Consider the following 19,396-nt stretch of genomic DNA (forward strand, 5'->3'; position numbering starts at 1 on the left):
AAATGTGTTTTCGGGTAGGATGGGGGAGATTGCATCTGCAGCCTCCATCATGTTCATAATAAGATCTGAAAAGTGATGGTGTGCACCAAATTTCATGTGGGGAGGTCTTCTCCACGTGACCAGGACCAGGACCTCTGCTTTTGCAGGAAGAAGTGTTCATGAAATGTCTGAAAGGAACTTATAACATGGTTAAATATAGATGGTAGAGGAACTCTTTTCTCTACCCTTACAAATCCTCAGATATTTTGCCCAAGCAGAAACCTCCAAATTTAGAACGTTGGACTTTTAATGGGTACCATGTTTGGGGGCTGCAACAAGTGATGTTTGAGCTGTGTTCTGCAGAATCCTGCAACTCCTTAGAAGCTTATCTGGGTTGTTCAGTGAAAAGATCAATAATGGATAATGTTCTCCAAATGCCTATTATCTGCCATCGCCTATTTCCTTTCATGCTTAACAGCACACACAGAATACAGTGTAGGTGAACTGAGGCTGCCATTGCTGCTTATTTGGGGCAATAGTGGGACCCAATAGGAATGGCCAGTGCTCTGCATGAATTAAGAATGTGCTAGAACAGCAACCTTTTTCAGCCGTGGGCCAGTCCACTGTCCCTCAGACCATTGGGTGGGCAGGACTATATTTTGAAAACAAATATGAACAAATTCCTATGCCCCACAAATAACCCAGAGATGCATTTTAAATATGTTAAAAACACGCTGATTCCTGGACCGTCCACGGACCGGATTGGGAAGGCAATTGGGCCGCATCCGGCCCCCGGGCCTTAGGTTGCCTACCCCTGTGCTAGAAGATGTGCCAGAATTTCTGCAACACAGAGAGGTTGTTCATCCAATAAACCAATGTGAATAGAGTTTGTGCAGGCAGAATACTATTCAATGGCAGCCTAAAAAGCTTGTGTGACTATACTGGACAGGGGTGCAAATTCTATATTGTCATTTATTAAATTAATGTTTAATGAAGAAATGTTTCCCTTTCCTTTTGGAAAGGGTTTGTTTTTAAAGTCAAAGACAGGCTTTGTAAAAGCAGTAGCCCAGGCAGAGTGTCATTGCTTCTGTGTTGTGGTTTCAGAGGGAAAGGAGAAGACTGGTGGTGTGTTCCTTTGGGCAGTAGCAACCAGCAAGAGGTTTTTTGCAGGAAGGCTTAAGGGCAAGTCCTGTCTATCTAAGCAGTAAAAAAGTAGAATTTCTCCAGCTGCTGTTTACTCTTAAAGGTTCACAAGTGGAAGGATGGTGTGTAGAACTGGGAGCTTAGCCTGGGCAAAGAAATCATAGCATTGAATATAGACAAGACTTGAGGAAAGGCCTTCAGAAAAGCTGCATGATTGTCTTTCCCAGTATTTTCCCCTAATTCATGTTTTCTATGCTGAGCATTCCAGATGTCTGCATACACTCAGAAACTCAGACGAAATAAATGCATTGCAGAAGATGGTCATGTGTGGCATCCACTAACAAACACATACAGCATTGTGTGTCTGTGTTATCCCAGATGTGTGAGCACAGAACAGTACAATTGGGCATTACCTTGCCATGGCTGTTAACAATGAGCTTTCACATTGACTAGATTGCAGTGAAATCAAAGCCCCTACAAATTCCACTGTTACCAAGCTTTGCTAATATCTAGGATTTGGCCTTCCTCTCTGCTTTAGCAGTTGATCAAGACATACTTTAATCCCTTGCAGGGCACTGAGAAACTAATGGCTTGTGGAGTATTTGGGTCTTTAAGCTTCCAGTGTGGATGGTATGAAAATGATGTCATTTGGCTGATGTTTAAATATATTTCTCCTTTAAATAGATGTTGCTGCTTCCTCTCTCTCCCTGCCCCCTGCCTCCCCCTTGCTTCCTTTTATCACCTCCCACTTAATTTCCCCGCGTGTATTTATTCTTGGTAAGAAGTATGTGTGACATGTATCGGAAATCTGGGATTTCCTCCCTTGTAAATATTATCACAGAGCAGAGAGAGACTGAGACAGCATTTGTGGGATCTGGTCTAGCACAGCTGAGCCCTAGAAATGCAGAGCACCGCAGCAAATCGGTATTGAAACAAAGCAAGTCACTTCTTTATATTTCAAACAGTTGGGAGCACTTGTATTTATAGAAATGGTTGCGGGAAAAGGCTTTCAAAGGCACAGGACAGCAAGTGCCACTTGCAGTTGTTGAATCAGCGATGCTAGCAAAGGAGCAAGGCAAAGGCAGAAGGTTGCATGGTGTGTGTTCAGGTAAAACACACATTGAAGTCAATGGGCTTCACGGGGAGATGAATCCCGGATGAAAGGTTCCAGGTTGTGTTTTTCAGTAAGGAATGAATAATGAGGAGGAGCGTTTTGGAAACTGAGTGAGGGGTTTGCTTCATAGACAGTATGGCAAAGCATCTCCTGCCTGGAGGCTTTTGGATGAAACTGTACTGGAGGCCTGAGGCTTGTAGCTTGTCTGTGGCCTGCAGGCCAGAAGAAGGAAGGCCCGGAGGGCTGGAGACAGAGTGCCTGCTTCCCAAGCCAATCTCCCTTGCCAGCAGTGAGACTTCAACTTCTTGTATGCAAGAGCTGTTGCTACAGATGCAGGGTGAGGAGAGGTGGGTAATGTGTCGTCCCTGCTGAGTCCTGGTCTTGTTGTGCAGCAGGGGCAGTGATCTACTTCCGGACACACCCAGAGTGGAGGGATAAATGAAGACATGAATTGGTGTCTGGAGGGTACAGCAAGACTTTTCAAAGTGAAGCGGGCACTACCTGGTCTCTGCTTGAGGAAGCAAACTTGGGCAGGTACTGCCATTACGCTGGACTGCCATGCAGTCTGGCTGCTGCCTTCTTCACTCCTGCAGTAGATTTTTCTGGAACAAAAAATGCCCCCTCACCCCTCTGCATCACATTTCCAAAGTGTAAAGGGGCATTTTTGGAGACTTGGAGTGAGTTGGGATACATTTATTATATTTCTGAAGGTAACCTACTGAATGCCTCAAGGCTGCTACTGCTTATTGCAGCTCACCAACATTTGAACCCTTAGCCAGGAGGGCTCTTTTTATATCTTTGCTCAAATCTAGTCTATATTTGTCATATTTATGGAAATATGCAAAAGCCTGCAAAACGATCACTTTGAGAAGTCATTCCTCATGCCACTCTGGCAAAGGGCATAATCCATTGGCAATCCATAACAGGTGTGATGTTTCTTTGTGTTTTATGATTGAGGATTTATTGCTGGCAACCTTACAGACAAATCCCTAAGCAGCATCAAAGCAGGACTTTTGAAACCACAGGTCATTATAGCTTATTGGCATTTTACAGGGCGGATTATTCAACAACTCAGCAGCATTATAAGCACAGAAAAGAAACATGAGATGCCGGTGGTTGAACCTGCGGAAAACTGAGGAGGAATCTGGGTGTCCTGCGGGTGTGATAGAACAAGGGTTGAGAGAACCTTTGGCATGCAAGGCGTTGCTGTTCTCCAGCTGCCAGCATCCCAGGCCAATGGCTACACTGGGCCATTGGGAGTTGCAGTTCAGCAGTGTCTAGGAGGCCAAAAGTCCCCCTATCACTATCAAGGGATAGGAAATAGCTACTGCCTTGTTCATGTGAGGTCATAATAACAAATCCTGGTGTGTTGAATTGACAGCAGCACAACTCTGACAATAACTTTGCCGAGCCAGCTATCCTGTGATGGCTGCAAAGAAGGATTCAGCTGATGGACAGCGAAGCATGGAAGTCCTAATGCTGTAGCAACCCCCAAGCACTGCACCATCAAAGAAACAGAAAACCAGAAGTCAGTATGGGGTGTGAGTGGGTGTGTCCATCATGAAGTATTTTAAGACCAAAATATTGGGAAAAATTTACTGGAAACAGGTTCCTTAAAAATGTAGTACTTTCCCCTGATGTAGCAAGTTCTTGCTTGAAAAACGTTGGGAATGAGAATATTTTAAGAGCCTGTTTTTAGCACATTTTACATTTAAAACAGCACACATGCACACACCTTCTTCTGCATCCAGTGTTTTTGTTTCTGACTTCCTGCTTCTAATACAATTGCAGCCAGATTCCAGTAAGAATGTGCAGGACTGACTTGGCACAGTGAGCTGATAAGCAGGCTTGACACCTGTGCAAAGGGAGATCTGAAAAGGCTTCAGAGGCAAACTACCGTAGTCCCGGTGTCAGAGCCAGGCAAGGGCCACAGGTGACTGATATTTTGAGTATAATCTAGGTGTGTGGGGTTAGTGGCCTGAGCTGAGCCATGAGCTAGGTCTGGAGCATTGCACTGCAGTGTGCAAAGAGGACTTCTCTTTTGTTTGGGAAATGGCAGAAGGCCTGGCTTTTAATGACACAAGATCTTGCCAAACTGCTTGACCATTGCAGGGATCAGTTACTTGTTTCAGTGACTGAAACTGACTCTGAAGCCATCACACTGTAGGTGGTAGCTAAACTTAGGCTTTGTTGCAGCTCGATACAATTTATGGCACAAGTATGGCTTCCCCCCCACTGTCTTTTTTAACAATGTTCCAAGTCACTTGGATAAAAAGTGACTAACAAATCTAACAAACAACGATAAATAATTATACATTTAAACCCAGCACCATAGCAGCAATGCCAATGGCTAGTGGTTTCCGCCTTGCCCTGCTCCTTTCCAAGGATGGGTCCTTTCCATGGATCCACATGAGGTGGAACTGTAATAAGGTCAGACAGTTTTGGGAAATGATTTACAATGAGCTTAAGAAAATGTTCAAATGCTCTTTCCCTAAAAAGCCTGAAGCCTTGCTGCTAGGAATTATGGATAACAGAATCCCAAAAAGGTTCAGGAAAGCCTTTATGTATGTTACCGTTGCTGCTAGAATTTTAATTGCAAAAGGCTGGAAGGGAGAAGATATCCCATCCAAATCAGACTGGCAAAATAAATTAAGAGAGTATGCTGAACTGGCGAGACTATCAGCAAGGTTACAAGACGTTACAGATGAAAAATTTGTTAAGAGAGTGGGACATATACAGAGTTTATGTAAAAGGACATTGTCAAAATATCAATCCGTTGCCAGGTTTTGATTGAACTTCTATGTGTAAATAAGATAATTTTATAAAAATTTAAAGTAAGCTAAACAACGTGGAGAAAATAAAGTTAAGTGCGTATTCAAGGAATCTACTCTGGGAACATAATGGGAAGATTAGAGGTCATGTCAAATTTAATTACAAAATGACGTACAAAGCAAGTACCAATTAAGGAATGAATGACTGTTTATTTTTATTTTGTCTTTAACATCTATTGATCATTTTTGTTATACAGTTTTCAACCAATGAAGCTTTGTAATCCCCCCCCAAAAAAAAAAATCCAAGGGAAAACCCACTCCTTAGCGATAGAGCAGAACAAATGGAGCAGAACTGATGGAGCACTAAGAGCCGTGTTCCCTGGGGAAACAGGATGTGTCAGGTATATAACTCAAACAAAATATCTGTATGGGCTAATTTCTAAACCTGGGGTAGCCAAATCTTCCTAAATTGTCATCAACATACCTGGTCACTTCATTTTCCTGTTACCTGGTGACCTTTACTGTTGGTAAAGACAAGGAAATTAATGGTAGCTGAATGACGTCTTCAGAAATACCATGTGGAGCATCGATCCTGAGACTGTACTGCTTCGACAGCAGACAGGGTGGAGTGTTTAAATATTGGCGCTGTGGGTAAAACCTCAGCGCCTAGGACTTGCCGATCGCATGGTTGGCGGTTCAAATCCCCGCGGCGGGGTGCGCTCCCGTCGTTCGGTCCCAGCGCCTGCCAACCTAGCGGTTCGAAAGCACCCCCGGGTGCAAGTAGATAAATAGGGACCGCTTACCAGCGGGAAGGCAAACGCCGTTTCCGTGTGCTGTGCTGGCTCGCCAGATGCAGCTTGTCACGCTGGCCACGTGACCCGGAAGTGTCTGCGGACAGCGCTGGCTCCCGGCCTCTAGAGTGAGATGAGCGCACAACCCTAGAGTCTGGCAAGACTGGCCCGTACGGGCAGGGGTACCTTTACCTTTTATGTTAAAAACAACATCACAACACCCGTCTTGCCATGTAAAGCTCTCACTTCAGGGAAAGGGCTAGGGCTGTGTACACATGGCGTTTTAAAGTGGATTTGAGAACTCCCCTGTGTTTTTGTGCCATCTACCTAGAATCATAAAATTGTAGAGTAGGAAAGGACCTCAAGGGTCATCTAGTCCAACCCCCTGCGATGCAGGAATGACAGCAAAAGAATCCCTGACAGATGACCAGCCAACCTCTGTTTAAAACCTCCAATGGAGGCGAGTCCCCCATCCTTTCTTAGAAAAGAAGCCCATTCCATCTGCTATGGGACAGCCCTTTAGATATTGTAACACCATGATCTCCTCATCAAGTGGCAGCCCATTTATATCATATTTTCCCCCATTTAGTTAAAAAAAAAAAAATCTGATCCCTGGATAAAGTAGTAAGGGGAAAATGCAACACAAAGTTGCCTGTTGCCCAACTCTGGGTGTCCTCAGGGATGGGCAGTGTTGTCTTTTGTGTGTGTGTGTGATGCATTGCAGGGTGCAGTCCTACACTACACCCCCTGCTTCCATTGTGGGAGGTGCTCCTTGCCTGGCTGCACAACACACACACACCTTCTTAACCCACTGTTTTGTGCAATTCTGATACACTGGAAAACTTGTATATTAAAAAAGAAAAGGCTGCACAAACATGTAAACAAATACCTGCATGCCCACAACGACCCTCATGTTTCTAGAAATTTGGGGGAAAGAAGTGATAACTGAGGGGATAGGAAGCAGTGCAAAAATACCCCATCAAGTGCACAGTTGTGGGTGAGAAACATTGAGCTAGTGTTCAATTGGAAGCGCTTATGTGGGGACAAATTTGTACCAAAGCACACACAGAAAAATTGAAGCCGTGTATGTACAGTGGAGCCTCGTGTTATGGACGGGATCCGTTCCGGAGGCCCGTCCGTAACACGGAACTGACGCAAGCCGAAGTGCTGTGTCTGCGCACATGCATGGCACGATTTAGCGCTTCTGCGCATGTGTGAGCGTCGAAACCCAGAAGTAACCCATTCCGGTACTGCAGGACGCAACACGAAAATACGTAACCTGAAGCGGATGCAACATGAGGTATGACTGTACATCAAACCTAAGTGTACATTAGCATTCTGGCATGTGCACAGCCTAGCTTTTCAATCCAGCTGGAACTATTTTACCTGGGGAGCATTCAAACATGCAAACTTCACTGGCAACCTTCTGAAGTACTGTGGTCCTACCTTGTGCAAGTTTTTACTGGCAAATTATCAGCTCTTAAGACCAAGGATTAGTTACACTGACTGATGCTGTTAATCATTTCAAATAGTAGCCTACTCACAAAGCTTTTAACAAATAAAATACTTGCCAGCCAGCAGGGGGGTTACCAACAGCTTATGGAGGGAGGGCATTATTGACAGACAGCTTTGGAATCCCTAATAATTATCCTATTATGCCAGTTCTGTGATTATCTCAAATTCAAAATGTGACAGCTGCAGCTTGCTAGATTGTTAGGCCCCGATGATTATCATAATTCTTAGCATTTATACAGTGCCTTGGACTGTTCAAAGACCATCATTTATGTTATCTCAGTAATCTTTATAACAGTTCTGTAGAAGGAAGGTTGCAGTTCAGATCCTCAGCTATTAAGCTTCCTTAAATCTTAATCAGAATTAGACGAGGGGTGAGGAACCTCCAGGTGGAGGGCAGATGCGGCTCTCCAGCTGTCACTGTCTGACCCTTGACTATCCGTAGACCACACTCCTCTGCAGCCTTCCTCTGCATCCTCTTCGAGTGCTTTTGCCCATCTGGAATATGTCATTGCCCTGTGATAATGTCTTTTGCTTGCCTGAGCGGAGACCTGCATATAGCTTGCCGTGAGCAGAATCATTGCTCCACCCAATGAGCACCTCTGGCCCTGCCCAACACTGGCCTGTGGCCCCAAAGGAAATGTGATCCTTGTGCTGAAAAACATTATTTCCTCTTGCTTTAGACTTTCTACACTCAGAATGTTTTGAGAAGGACTGTATATTTAACATCTTTCTCCCTAGACACAGACAACCAAATTTGGTTATGCTCTGTGTTTTTAAGGGGGGCATGGCTCAGTGGAAGAGCATCTACCTTGCAAGCAGAAGCTTCCAGGTTCAATCCCAAGAGACTCCAACCTTTTTATGTTTTCTGGAGAAGAGAGAAATGGTTATTAATAAACCAATATTAAGTCTGTGGTGTGAATTTGTCCATATTCTGTAAGCTTTCTGGTTTAGCCAGGTCATATTCTCAGCTCTACCAAAGGACTTTGTTACTCCTTTAAGCACATAAACTGCATCAGAAAGTGGCTTTTTAAATTAATGACTTCAGCTTCAGTGTCAATATCCCCCCCAAAAAATTGGTTTCACACTGCGAGCAAATAATAAGGCTATTTCCACAGTTACATGGTGAAAAAAGCAAGCAGGTTAGACACATTAGTTGTTTTTCTACCTTGTGAAGAGGCTTTTTCTTTCATCTTCCTTTTTACCTCTTTGATAATTTCTTTTATAATACCCTTCTCTTCACTTTTGATCTCTGTCACAGCCATTTTTAACATTGCTTCCCTTTTCTGAACTAATTTGCTTGCCTCTTTATCTGCCAAGGGTGCTCCATCCAGTCGAGGATCTTCTCCTCTATAACATCTTTTTAAAAACAAAACTGCCTACAAGACAGCAAATCTGATTTGCAGTCAGTACTTACACAGTGGGAGTCATTTCCCCCTCATATCTGATACTGTTGGCTGCTGCTTCCAATTATGCCTTGTACTAGAAGCACAACTGCTGAGGTAACGGAGTTCTGTGATGAATCAGACTACTTCAGTTGCTAAGTGTGTGTCTTAGATTTTCCTCTTGCTTCCCTGTTTCGTTGCCATATATGGTGGACCCAAAGGCACTCATCCACTTGCTACCATGTAATCCTCAGATATATTTTAGGGTCTGCATGAATGCTGATCATGTGTTATTTATTAATCATGAGGTCATAATGATATGGATAAAAAACAGGACAGAAGACAATGCCCAGGTTCAGACATAACAAAAACCATGTTTTGTTGTTACATGAATGAGCTGGAATGAGCCTTGGGCTCATGTTCTACTCCTCCTGCTTCTCTTGTGAGGTGGAGAACTTTCAAGATTCCTCTCATCATTAGTAACAAAACCTTGTTCTGAACTTAACAAGTGATGGGTTACAATTTGTTAAAAGTTAAAGATAAAAAGCAGGATGGGTTATTAGGGTTGCCACCTTTTATTTACAGTGGCCCCACTGTCTTGTGCCATGTATTTCCAAGTGTGTTCCTCCAAAGCAGGCATGCTCAAAGTCCGCTTTGGGGGTGTAATCTTGCCCACTGGTCGGTTTAATCCGGCCCCTGTGGCAGTTTATCCACTGGGGTAAAATCCTAAAAAAAGTTCAACAACTTCAATCCTAAAAAACAAAGCTCATCATCTCTCTCAGAAGTGTCTAGACTTTGGATCACAATCTGGTAACCTGTAAAATGCAGTCTCCTCTATTGCACATGCAACATGTAGAGTTTGTGTACAGAGATTAGGAACGTATGAATGTCAGGGATAGGAACACCAGACCAACTTCCATTTGCTCTTAATATGCCAGTTCTTTCCTATCCTCACTGGCATTCTTTTAATTTTCCTTGAAGCCCCCACAGATTATACCCTTGAACAGGACCGCCATGTTTGTTCCCAATTTGTCTTTTAGCAAAATTCACTGAAAATTCTACTTCTCCTATTATTTACAGAACAGTGAAGGACCCACAAATGATCCACATTTACTCTAGTGTAACATATGAACCAGCAGAAGAGGGCAGTTAAGTAGCATACTCCTTCGTGTTTCATCTTGCCTGGTCTTTTTAATAGTGGGTAATGGGGATGTTTTTAAAATTCTCCTCATCCAAATTTTGCCCCGGCCTTTGATGCTCCTGTCCTTGTTTCTTGCTGGTTCTTTTTGGAGGATGGTAAACACTGTTTTTGTCAGGTTTGGGGAAAAGGTTAGCGGTGGAGCACAATGCATACAAAAGCTCTTAGGTTTGATCCAGTTGGGCATCTCTAGATAGGGATTGGAAACACTCCTTTCCAACCCCAACCCCCCAGAGAAGCACTCATGATCATTGTGGACAGCACTATTGAGCTAGACAGCCCAATGGACTCACTCTGCAAAAGGCAGTTGCCAGTGCAATATGCTTTCTGTTACAACAGTAGGACCTAAACAGAGAGAAAAGCAGAATAATGTTGTTCTTTCCAGAAGTCACTTTGGAAACAGAATATTGGATGGACCTTTGGCCCTTGCTGGCTGGTTGCTTCTTATATTCCTTTGCTGACCACTGTGGCTTCAGTGCAGGCTGTGATCTCAAGCACGGCAGTTGTGGTGCCAAACATTAAAGGAATTTGCGAGGAATGTTTTTGTTTCTTATTTTTAAATATCACTGTCCCTCCTTGAGGATTACAATAAATGTTCTGATGCATTGGATTTTTTCTGTAGCTGAAGGCAGAACGATACTCTCCTTTCCTAGGCTATACGTTCTCCTGATTTTTAAGGGATATGTCAGAGAAAGAACAACAGTAATAGTTGATAATCTGCAGATTTTATGGACAAGCAATTTTGAGTCTGACTCTCATCCTGTAAAGAACAGCAAACTCCTTCAGCTGGAACATGAAATAAAAGCTGAGCTGGAAAGGAAATGCAGCAATTTCCCCCCCTTTTTTTTTTTTTTACATGGTACTTCATTTGACTCATGCAATGTTATTTAAAGCTTAGGCTGCAATAAGCATTATTTGCAGCATTGCCTTCAAAACCAAAACCAAAATCCTGCATAGTAGGTAAATGAGCTAAATGAGAGACCCTAGAGATACACATAAAAATAAGAATCTCTGCACTGTAGAATCCCACACACTACATTCTTAACTCTCACCAGGAGTAAGTCTACGGAACCAGAAGTGTTGCAGAAGCCAGCTATACAGGGGCTGTGCCTCCCATTTTGCCACTTGAGGTGAAATGGGAAAGTGCCTTGTGACAGTTGCCTACCCCACCTGCTCCATCGATTCCGGCAGAGGAGTAGCACCTGTATCCATGCCAATTTTTTGCAACTTTGTGCAATTTTCTGGTAAATCTCATGTGCTCCGCATGAACTTGCATGATTTCGGCAACATCTTGTCAGAAATGGGCACATTTTCACCTGAAGTCAGTACTGATGCCAGTGCTGCTGCTCCTCCAGCAGCAGAGGCGACGGGGCAGGCTGGTGCTCTGCCTAAGCCTGGAAGGTGGAAAACAAGTCTTTAAAATAATGTTTTGTGCTGGACCGTAGTCACACGGCCGAGTTGAATGTGCTTTGGATCTCCCCATGCCCACCATGCTCCTTTTAGAGGACTTTCACTGGTCTCAGGATGAGCAAAGTATGCCAGCTGATGCCAACCTATCTTTGGCTGAGCTGGAGTTGGGGACTTTATGCCAGCAGAGAGGTCTTGCCCATGAAGTCTGGATGGCAGCAGTGGCTTTTCCATCTGTAATGTGCAACATGTGTCAGCAATAGATTCTTCAACCAACCTTTGAAGCAGAGAATGGAAAAGTGTCATGTGGGGACCATTTACACCTTTGTATTCACAATTAAAGACTGCCAAGCAATGTCTCTAATTATGTTTGTATGGCTGGCTCATACATTATTATTTTTTTATAGAAAGGATTTGAAGGCCTGAATGATGAGTGGTATATTAATCCTGGTAGGATTTTTTGTTTTTAATATGTTTGTTGGATTGAGTCTATCAATTGCAACTCTTCATATTGAATTTTTGCTGATCTTACTAGTTTTGGTCCTGGTGCTTTTAAAGTACATTTGCGCTGTTGTTTTCTGTTGCTAATTTTATTCTGATGCAATTTAAGGTGTTCTGCCTGTGCTTTATTTTTATACTTTGTGAATGGACAGTATAGAAATGTTGTGAATAAATACGTAAATAAATAACAGCTTCTTTATTTACAAGTTTAAAGCTGTGAACTTCTTTGAAGGCCTTTAGTTCCAAACAGTGGGTTCTAAAAAAACACCAAGTTAACGTATATGGTGGCAATGGATATCAGCATCTCTGTGGTACACATGTCACATGCCTGCCATTGATTTGCCTCTTCGCGTCATGAGGCAGAGGGCTGTGTGTAGAGAAACTCCCTGCATTTAGTTTATACATGCACAGGCTCTGCATAAGGCCAGATTAACCCTATGTGGAGGTAAAGAAAGGGGCTAAGTAAACACAGTTCCTCCTTTGCCTTCATGCACTCAGTGACTTGGGATTGACCTAAATACAGAAGTATTCTCTCAAAAAAAATGTGCACAAGAAAATAGGAACGCTCCTATATACACATGCCACAACAACTTTCTTACACCTTGTGAGTGGATGCTCAAGCTTTGCCTCCCAAGGTTGAACGTAGAACACAGAAGACAACCTACATCTTAGGTTGAAGAAGATCCAAAGAATAGGATGTAAAAGTCTTCTCCCCGCCCCCAATGTAACTTAACTCAGGTTTGAACCCATGGTGAACAATGTGAAAGTTGTGGTGCCTTCTATCAGATTAGTACTGATAGTTCACAACAATGCCATGGCCCTATAGCAAACAAGTGATGTAGAAAAATCTGGAATAATTGTGTATACCCGTGTCTGAACCACCATTTTCATTGTCTTAATAGGGTCCTTGGGGGACTTTTCATATACTGTCTGATGGCCAAATCTGTCTACTTCTGTCCTTGCCACTCATATATTTGGCGGTGGGTCTGTGCCATGGAAGGTGGGGGAAGAAGTAACTCTTGAATTTTAACAGAAATCTGTCTCTTTGCACTTTCTCTTTCACATGCAGATTGGTGATGAATCATTTACATCCATGGCAATGTATGAGCAGATGCCTCTAACTGTTTTGTGGTAGCAGTTATCATTGGGCACACACTATGGCTCAAAATGCCATGAAACTAAGAGAGAGAAGATAAAGCAAAATCTATTCAGACTGAAAACAAATAAGCAACGCAAAAGCTAATAGTGCTTCTTAGTTAATGCATATTGATTGCAAACCACATTGCAGTAATCTGATACATGCTTTGGTTTTTATTCTGGTTAGGTAATAAATTATTACTGGTTGCTTGAACATGAAATGATTGGAAACAGATCCAAAATTAGTGCAAAATATACAGTCAACAAATGCAATGTTTTGTTTTCAAAATGGAATAGCCGATGCAATAGAGCAGAATTTCTGTGTTTAGGTAGTTCCATAAATCATGAAAAGCAATAGATTGTATGAAAAATGAAAGAGAAAACAATTCATAATTTCATCCTTAATTTGAATTATAGTGAGAGTCTTGAGAGTCACCAAGAATCTTTCCTCAATGATTCTTAAAACATGTGTTTGTTACCTTAGTGGAGAACATGGCAAATTATTTATCTATGGGTAGCACAGTCTAGTCACAACTCTGCTATGGCACAGAAATGTATGCTAGTAAGTGCTGGGCTTTGGGAAGGAAGCGTGAGGCTCTGGCAGTGTCCTAGAGCCCTCCTGTCTCCTTACTGAACTTGGGAAAGAACTAACTAGGCTTTGGGAAGGAGACAGGAGGACTCCATGACCCTGTCACAGCTGTCACACTTCCTTCCCAAAGCCCAGCACTTACTAGGCTTTGGGAAGGAGGTGGAAAGGCACCCCCTTGGCCCCGGGGAGGACTGCTCACACTGCCCTATATCTGCCTCTGTAGAAGCTTCACTGCCACAAGCACAATGCAGTACAATACAGATGGAGTTGGCATGGCCTGCTGTCACTGAATATGAGAATTACTGTGAATGCTCATCACGGAGCACTCCTTTAATAAGAGGAAGCAGAAAGGCAATAGTACAAACTGAGCTGGCTTTTTTGAATAAGTGATCCTACCCGGTGTCTGAATCCTGGCAAGATACAGACACTGTGACTGAGTGGTTCCTGTTGAATTGCCTTCAGAGCTGCCTCTCCCTGAAGGAGCAGGCACACAGTTTGGGGTGCTTTTGCCTCAGTGGCTAGAAGCACCTGTTACCAGATGCAACTGATGCAACAGCTATGGCCATTGATAGACTGGGAGAGTTTGATCACAGTAGATCAGGCACTGGAGACTTCAAGATTAGATTGCTTACTTCTGAGTAGACTGTATGCTAATTGTTTCCAACTGGAGAGTTACGCGCATAAAACCAATTGGCATTATAAGTGCTTAACTTGTTGTGTATCACAGCCATTAGTGTTGTGATTAGCTGGCAACAGAACGCTCATGTCTTTAAAGCATAGGGTCACTTTCTGAGGCTTCTGAAGCATTGGAGTGTTTTCCCCATACTACTTATCCATCTCAACGGGCTTCCAAAAAAGGGCTGCAACTATTTTTGTCTTTATTTTTCACATAGGGTAGGAGACTAAAGGAATGTCTCATCACAGGGACAGCCCATTTCAGAGCCATGAACACAACACAGATTTCTATTAAAATATATGCAGAGTTTGTGCATGCCATGCGGTGCAGAATAATTAATTGAATAAGATATAAAATTGATGTTTTCAAAGGGGGAAATTTAGCAAAGCAAGGGAGATGAGCATGCTAGTGTCGGAAATTGCATCAGTGGTGTTTGCATGGCATTGTCGAGGACAGCGATTAGAGAGAAAAATCAAAGCTGTTTCATTAATCAAATCAATTCTCTATTGTAACAATGCAAAGATGTTATGTCTGCTGGCAGTCTGATTTGAAATCAAATGTCTATGGATTAATGAGTGCAAGATGATTGCTTCCAAGGCTGTTTTTGCAAGCAGAAGATTTTTTTTGGGGGGGGGTGGAATTGGAAATGTGGCGCTAGACGTATCTGGCAGCACAGTTTTGTTCTGAGATTCCAGATGGGCTGTCTTTATTATCATAATCACATGAAATTAAACATATTCTTGGGTGTATTCATTGAAACGATAGTCCTGGATCTTCATGTGGTTGAAATTGGAAGATCACAAAGTAGAATGAGCCAAAGTGCATGAGCAGCAAATTTTTCTAGTGCAGTTGATGGATTGCACCATTTCCTATTTCAAGTGGGAGCCTTTATGTTTGAGTATGCCCCATATTTAAAATTTTAAGAAATGTGCATTGAAAAGTACGCTATGGAACCATGCATTTAGGCTAAACGTTTTTCTCTGACATTATTGTTTTCTGTGTACAGAAGTTTAATCTCACCCCACATTCTGGTATAGTCCTGTGAAAGCACAATTAAATGATTCTTCAGATAGTGTAGCTCCCCTCTGAGTCAGCTAATCCATAACTATTATTCTGGAATTCCTGCACTTAGTTGTAGTATAATGAAAAAGAAGATCAAACTTTATATTTTACATTTTTCAGAGGTTAAGTGCTATGATACCTTTTAATGTGCCAAACCTATGCTCACTGAAGAATGAATCTCATAAACTACTCTAGCATAAAAGAAAGCTCATCTACTATTAGAGGAAGCTTCCCGGAATTAATTCAGGTACCATTCTACATTCCCCTTGGTCCCTTTTCTTCCTTGAGAAGTCTGTTTGCACTGGTTCAAAACTAAATTGATGGTATATAAATGCCCCCTTTTGAGTTGAACAGTTAATTTTGCAGATTAGAAAGAAAAAAGAAATCCTTGTTCTGATGTTTCATCTCATTCCCCATGGTGCTATAGACAAATAAGAAGCATATAGCTCTTACTGAGTCAAGATTATAGTACAGCTTCTCAGGAGAAAATTGGCTGGCTTTCATTCACTACATAAAAAATGGCCAATTAAACATGGAAGCAGCAAGAAGCCAACGTCCTCCTGTTGTGAGATGTGAAAATTAAATTGCTCTCTGCATTGGCTTGCCCCTTTTTCTGTCTAAGTTTAGCTCAGTGTTATTTCCTAATGTTCATCTTAATGTGCTTAAGGCCGATTGATGCCAAGTCTTGACTTCATGAGCCTTATTTGCTCAGATTAATTTTTATTCAAGAGGTAACCTCACTGGCTTCCACAAAAATCGGACCAGTTTCCGTTCTGAGGGCCAGTTTCCACACTCATATGAATCAGGGGGTAAAATGAAGAATTGTGGGAACTGTAGCTGGTTAAGGGTCTCCTAACGAGGTTTAACAAACTACAATTCCCAGGATTCTTTGCAGGCTGGAAGCCACCATTTCCCTGTGGGGTGTCAGTCTGGGGTAGTCCACTGGGGAGGGGAAACAGCAGCTGCAATTTTAATAGATGGTGGAATGGCATCCTTCCCACCCCAAATATCCATGAACAAATTGATGTCTGAGGCATTGTGGAGAAAGCTGTCATCCGTCAGTCAGCGGCTGTCAAGAACAGCCCCACTGCCATTTCCATAGTAAGTGGCAAAAATTATTTTTGTTCTCTGTTTTATTATTTTAAATATCCCTAGTTCTCCACCAACAAACAGGATAGAGGGACATTTATGCATAGCGGTTGTTTGAATGCTCTCCTATGCAAAAATCCCTGCACACAGAAATCTAACCTGCCAAGCTGAGGGGTTTAGTCTACAATTCTCCTTGGCATAGTGTGTTTCTCTATGGAGTATTTTTCATTGGGGAGTGTTCCCCACCTTCATCTCCACACCAGCAACTTGAAATGCTACAGTCATGGGAAATCTTGTTACTCAAAAGTTTCAATCTCAATGAGTTCAGTAGAAATATCATAGTATTAAATATTTTAAGACTAGAGCCTTAAGTTATATGAAGAAGGATTGTGAGACCACAGGCTTCACTTTACTTGCAGTTTTTATATATGATATTTTCAAGCATATACAGAAGTAGATTAGTTTCTTGGGAAGCAAATAACACAGTTGTGTGTACAATCTAGTTTCTAGCACTGATATACAGTGGTACCTTGGTTTACGAACTTAATCCATTACGGAAGTCTGTTCTTAAACCAAAGCATTCTTAAACCAAGGTGTGCTTTCCCATAGCAGTGGAGGACTCAATTTACACTCAACAGGAAGCAGAATATGTTCTGCTTCCAAGGCAAAATTCACAAACCAAAACACTTACCGGTACTTCTAGGTTTGTAGAGTTCTTAATCCAAGTTGTTCCTAAACTAAGCTGTTTTTAAACCGAGGTACCACTGTATATTCCTTAATGAGAAACCCACTTTGGAATTCTCCACAGGAAATCTTGTGTGTGTGTGTCTGTTGAAATCAAGAGTATTTACAATCCGAGTTCCTTGTCAAAATTCAAATACTTTTTTCAAGGTTAGTATTGGACCAACAAAAAAAAAAAATGTGGCATGCAATCATATACTTTCCATCAGTGTCAACAACCCAAGCATGAGACAAGTTCTGGATCCAGATAATTTTCTTGAACTTCACTGATAATTTGACAAAACCTGACATCAGAAATAGAGCAAAGTCGGAAGGCTCCATGAGGAATGGAGAATGGGCACTAATGGAGGAAAGCAGGAAACAATCTGTTTCTTTTCTCCTGCAGTCCAAATTCTGGGCAGTGTATGGTATGAACAGGGAAGGAGTGTGTGGAAAGTAGCCAGATGATTTGACCTTCTTCTCCTACTGCCATGGCAAATCTCTCCAAATCTTTCCTCCAAGCCTTTTTCTCTTGGAAGCTGTGTGGAAGCCCATTTTGTCAGGATGTTATTTATACTAATTGCAAAGCAGAGTTTCTCTAAGGTAATGAGTGTTCTGCCATGTTTGTAAATTTTGCAAACTGGCGGAACTGTTGTGTGGCAAACCAGTGCCAAAGATACTGCAGGGTCTGGATTCCCCCCACCCCCTGTTCTTCTGGAGTTGAAAATATTTTGTGTTTTTGCCTGATTTTGTTGATCCACATAGCGCTGAAATTGAGTGAATGCAGAGTAGTGTAATAGCATAATATTTTGCAATGGTCCAGGGATACAACCATAAACTATTATATCTTAAAGTGCCACAAATGCTTTGTGATTGCTGTTCTCAGAATGCTATCTAGGGAGGTGTGGGGTGTATTTAATTTCTAAAGAGACAGTCAAAGCACTTTGAGCACGTACATGGGCCCAATTCAGACATAATGGAAAACCATGGCTTCATGGTATGTGACTAAATCACTGTGAGCCAGGGGCTGCCACACTCCCTTTCTCACATGAAAATAGATGTTCTAGCTTCTGATTTTAAATACCCACAGTTCTGTGAGATCCAAATGTGGGGAGCTGTGGTTTATTTAACCTGTGGTTATTGAGAACAAACCAGGATCAAAATGTGGTTCCAGATTTGAACTCTTCCTTAAACCGCTGGTTAAACAAATGCAGTTCGTGGCGTTTGGGTTTTGTGGGTAACTGGTTAGTTTAAAGTTGGAAACAAATGCTTGAATATCCAAGCCTAAGGCTCACCAAAGCTTCTTCACATAGCACAAACCAGGGTACACCCTTACCTGGCCAGATTCTTCAAATTTATATATGGTGTAGATTACAGACTCCTGTGTGAAGCTTTGCTTGTGTACTTCCATCATTAGTCATTTGCATTCATGTTGTGCCTATTCAAGCATAGCCATTAACCATTACTGTACACTACTGACAACTTCATAACCAGCAGAGTCAAACCATAACCCTGTTGAGAAATGTATCATAAAATGAATGCATGGAGCATAGCACGATTGCATCTGTTGGACCTGCCCACAGTTTCCCACAAATTCAAAGTGCTTACTTATTTTAATTTATTAAATTTATATACCACCCTTCACCTGATGATCACAGGAGTGTTGGCAGTATAAAAGCACAAAATATGTGACATAATAATGAAGAAGACATTTTAGCACAGGTCCTGTACAGAAGTTTGTTGAGCATGTTGTGTGCTGTGGGCACAATCCTTATTCTCCAACCCCCAGGTTCATTCTATACTGAGGTCTGGGAAAATTTGTTGTTGCTGCAAGTATTTCACAGCTCATTATTATTCCACTGTTATGCTTGTCCAAGTATTATAGTTATGATATGTATATGTTAAGGACACATTTTTATGATAAAAAATGGTGAGGTCAGTTAGACGCTATATCATATTCTTGCCTGTTTTTGTAACTGTACATTGTGGGATATTAACCTCAATGACGTATGTGCAAGTATGTTGTTTTAATGGAAAAGGAAAGTTCTATTGAAGGCTTTTTTTTAAACTTGCAAATGGTGTCTTGCTTAATAACCTCCACTGGGTATTTTATTTGCATGGCTTTGGGGGGGGTATGTTTGATCCTGATACCAAATTGACCCAGTCAAATTTGTATCAACAGAGGGTTAAACATCCAATCTTAACAGTCACAGCTTCCCCCCAAAGATACCTGGAGTGTTGTTGTCATGTAAGAATGTTGAACGTTCTCTTTTAGAGAGCCCATATTCTCTGCCCATGACTTTAAATTCCCAGGGGTTCCCT

The 19,396-nt window shown here is 42.1% G+C and overlaps 1 protein-coding gene and 1 long non-coding RNA gene across 12 annotated transcripts in view; both read left to right on the top strand.

The window, feature by feature from the left end:
* The window catches only part of PCDH9 (protocadherin 9), a 776,895-nt gene that overhangs the window by 17,667 nt on the left and 739,832 nt on the right, over positions 1–19,396 (top strand). The gene's annotated exons all lie outside the window — the stretch shown is intronic.
* Positions 6,542–16,595, top strand: LOC309339971. The gene is made up of 2 exons (XR_014155715.1): positions 6,542–14,198; positions 14,231–16,595. It is a non-coding gene; the product is annotated as an uncharacterized lncRNA (long non-coding RNA).

This window comes from Podarcis erhardii, assembly GCF_964252035.2.
Source record: "Podarcis erhardii genome assembly, chromosome: 4".
Classification (NCBI taxonomy): Eukaryota; Metazoa; Chordata; class Lepidosauria; order Squamata; family Lacertidae; genus Podarcis; species Podarcis erhardii.